Below are 4,034 nucleotides of genomic sequence, written 5' to 3'. Positions count from 1 at the left end.
CACCAGTTCCTTCCGGCAACAGTTTACTCAGGAGTTCGTAGTTACTTCATGGTGAAAGGTGTGCCCCCAAATGGTCCTTGAGTGCTGCTTAAATACCCTTCTTAGGACTGCCCATGAGCCCATACCATGTTTTGTGCTATCATTGGCTACAGCCTCACGATGAAAGATCAGGCCACTGGAGGGTGCAACCCTCTTGCCAAATAAGGACTTGTTTACTCCTTAGCAGAAGAATGGCGGGCGCCATCTTTAAGGTGAAGCAGCGCTCCACATCCAGTGACGTCTGGGATGCCCTAGACTGAGAACCCACAGGACTGTTCCCTCTTCACCCCTTTGGACTGGTATAACATAGCTTCCCACAGCTAGATGCCTACCTGGAGGAGTAGAGATCTCAAGGGCAGTCTCCCGCGTTCGCTCACCCAGAATACCTAAGGTCTGGTGAGATTGAAGATTGTAGGAGCCAAATAATGAAGGCATTGGGAAATGCAGCCTTTGGCACCTACACTCCAAGACTCCAAGCTCTGGACCTAGACAATTACACAGTACAATGGAAAAGTCCCCATTGGTGTTCAAATACAAAACATCATTGTTTCCCTTGTTTCTCTAAAAAAAAAAAAAAATGGCTGATAGCTTTACATTATATATAATTTTTTTGTCCCTGCTTCAGTACAAGAGGCTAGGACTTTGAATTTTTTAGTGTACATTATTTATTATCTAATCCCTGTGATAAGATCTTTACTCTTATACAATGAGCTTTAATAATGAGTATTAGTTACTCTAGAAAACGTTTAATAGGCAATGTCTTTTTCAATATTTAAGCTCAGTTATGTCAAGAAAAATTAAGAAAAGATGAGTTACTTATTTCAAATTACTTACGTTCACTAAGGCCTTACATTAAGCTCACCACAAGTCTTAGGCCTTGAGAGCCTCAGAGCTTTATACATAAGTAAAGAAAGCTTCTGTAAACAATTACTATCAATTATACTCAACTGTTTGGGTTTTAAATATGCCCACAGCAATTCTTTGGAAGAAGAGAACATTAATATAAATCCATCTTTTTTCATATTCAAAGTAAAGTTTTAATATCCTATTATTAATAAAAAAGATATAATAGAATAATAAATATATTTTAGAAAACATCTCTTAAAAACCTCATGAGAGCTGGGTGGTGGTGGCACACGCCTTTAATCCCAGTACTTGGGAGGCAGAGGCAGGCAGATTTCTGAGTTGGAGGCCAGCCTGGTCTACAGAGTGAGTTCCAGGATAGCCTGGAACTAAAACCCTGTCTCGAAAAACCAAAAAAACAAAACAAACAAACAAAAAAAAAACCTGATGAGATGTCTATTTCTTGCTTCAAACAGCAATTAAATTGGTTATTGCAAAATATTGATATTTTGCCTAGTACATAGAAAAAAATTTACTTGGCCAATTACATAGAATAAATTTTAAACAAAATACTAATTATTATCTAAAAGACAAATTTTTAAGATTTGCATAAATACATGCTTATGTATTGCTTATAAACTTATATATATATCCCATAATAATATATACATCTACAGCCCTTTTATGGGAGAACATTATATGTAAGTCACATGTTTAATCTCATGATTTCCCCCCTACTTCAGAACAAATAATTAAACTATATGCTGTAGTCACTATTAATCAAGTATTCAAATTAAGCCTTAATTTGTTTATTGGTATATGTATACATGTATATATCAGAGCTTATAATTGCTTATGATAATTTGGCATTTTTAAAAAATAATTCTAATTTAAAAATTAAAAATAAAATATACACATGTGACTATTAATACCTTTTTAGACTTCCTAGTTGCAATTGCCTTAATGTGAAAAGCAACAAATATTAATTGGTTATTGCTTACATTATATTTCTATACTTAATGTTCCTAATCAGATTAAAACAGATTATGGAATTGACTATTACAGTCAAGCATATAAGATATTTTGTCAACAATTTAATGTTACCCATATAACTGAGATATTTTATAATTCTCAGAGAGAATAAATTACTCAACATGCACTTCACACTTTGAAAATTTAAATTTTAATAATTAAAGGAGGGGGAATCGTACCCTCCACTCCAAAGTTACCTACAAAAGCATATCTAACTTTTTATTTTAAAAAGCATATCTTGCTTTTAACATATTTTAAAAATCTTTTTTTCTGCAGTCTGATGCTAATGGTCAGTCTGCTGCAGATTGCCATTGGCATCCACACATTTCCAGTTCTTATGCCATGGTAAAATGGTAAGATCCACTTACTAACATGTGGAACAGTCCTGACCCCATTTTAATCTGGGGAAGAGGCTCTGTTTGTGACAGAGGATGATGGCTGCCTGAAAAATTGGTTTGTCAAGTGGGTACAGGTCCAGAGTCTTTTTAATAAACATATTTTCAACTAAAATAATGGCTAGAAATTTTTATTAGCCAACCAAATTTACTTGGCTGAAATAGCCTCCACTTTTTTCCTGAGAGTTAACAGGAGCTTTCCTCTACACCTGGAGGCCAAGCCTTGGGCCTGAGCATTGCTAATTTGTAACTGAACTGAGTGCCTGGGACATCTCCGAAGATAATATTAAACTTGCTGCTTTTAAACTTTTGAGTTTTTGTCTCGAGCAGATTCGTTACATATATGCAGGCCCTGCTCCACACTGGAATTCAGAGAGGATCTATCTGGCAATTATTTATCATGATGAAAAAAAGGCGTTATATACATATTGTGGCTATGGTCTGTATGGGAAAAAGGCATTATATACATATTGTGGCTATGGTCTGTATGGGAAAAGCAGATCCTACTGTGAGGATCTGCAGCCAAGGACGAATTACTGGATCTATAGCTTTTACCAACCTAAGACAGAGTCATGTGCAAAGAGGCTGTGTTTATTACTCATAGGCCCAGCTTGTGCAAATACACACAAACTAGCTGTACGTGATTTCCAAGATGGGTAAGGGAAAGATCAGTAGATCTACACCTAAGGCAGGTGGGGCCACCAAGCCACCATAATTCCCAGGCAGGACTATGGTGCATAAATATATCTTATGCCCCAGTCCAGCTAATTTTTAATAAATAAATAAGGAGGAATTGTAAATTTCAGCTGAGAGCAGGCTTTCTCAGACCTTGGCTTGTCACAAGTAGTCGGCCAACCTGGGATGAGGCTTCCTGTTTTGCTTAGTCACTTCTCCACCTCTCTCCAAGTTCATGCTAACAGCTACACGTCTCTCCAAGTTCCTGCTAACACTATACCTGCCTCTAGAGAACGAAGATGAAGATGCTGATTGGGCCAAGAGATGCTGATGGACTGACAGAGGGGTTTTTGTCTGCCTGTTTGTTTCTCAGTTGAATAATACATTTTGGACTGAAAACAGAACTATGCCTCAGTCCCATTGTTTATTTATTCCTCTCACTGTCCGATTCCCTTAATTTCTCTTAGGCTCCTTCTCCTCTTCCAGAAGACCCTGTTCATATGTATCTTCAGGAGGCTGCAACATCTTTTTGAAAATGTTATATTTCAGTAAGGATACTTGTATTGTGCCACGGACCGGGATTTCTCGCGGGACAAGGAATTCTGGCCAGGTGGGCACGGAATTCGGCTTTGACAAACAGACTAAACACGGGTGGTGTAAAATCTGAGTGTATTTATTTAAAAATGACATGAGGCTTTTACAATCATTGCAAAAGAGAAATGAAAAATCTGGCAGCTCAACAGTTGAAGTACCTCTGAGGCTATCTAAAACATACTGGGTCTAAAACAGTAGCTATCTCCTCTGAACTGGTGCTGTATCGCCCAGGCCCAAGTGGCCTGGGCCTGGGGGACTGCGAGAGATACATGAATCTGAGTCTTAGTCCATCTAAGTTCTAGTGTTAGTCCTGCATGTGAGTCCAAGTCCTTCTTCCTCCAGTCTTAGTGTTAGACTGAAGTCACATAGGCAAAACGACCCCCACACCCCAAGGTCACCTGACTTCTAAAAGCCAGGTGTAGATAACTCTTCCTCAGTTCGTTGCCATGGTTACAG

Source organism: Mastomys coucha, chromosome X, assembly GCF_008632895.1.
Source record: "Mastomys coucha isolate ucsf_1 chromosome X, UCSF_Mcou_1, whole genome shotgun sequence".
NCBI lineage: Eukaryota > Metazoa > Chordata > Mammalia > Rodentia > Muridae > Mastomys > Mastomys coucha.
The sequence above is the reverse complement of the archived record's forward strand: the minus strand, read 5'-3'. Positions refer to the sequence as shown.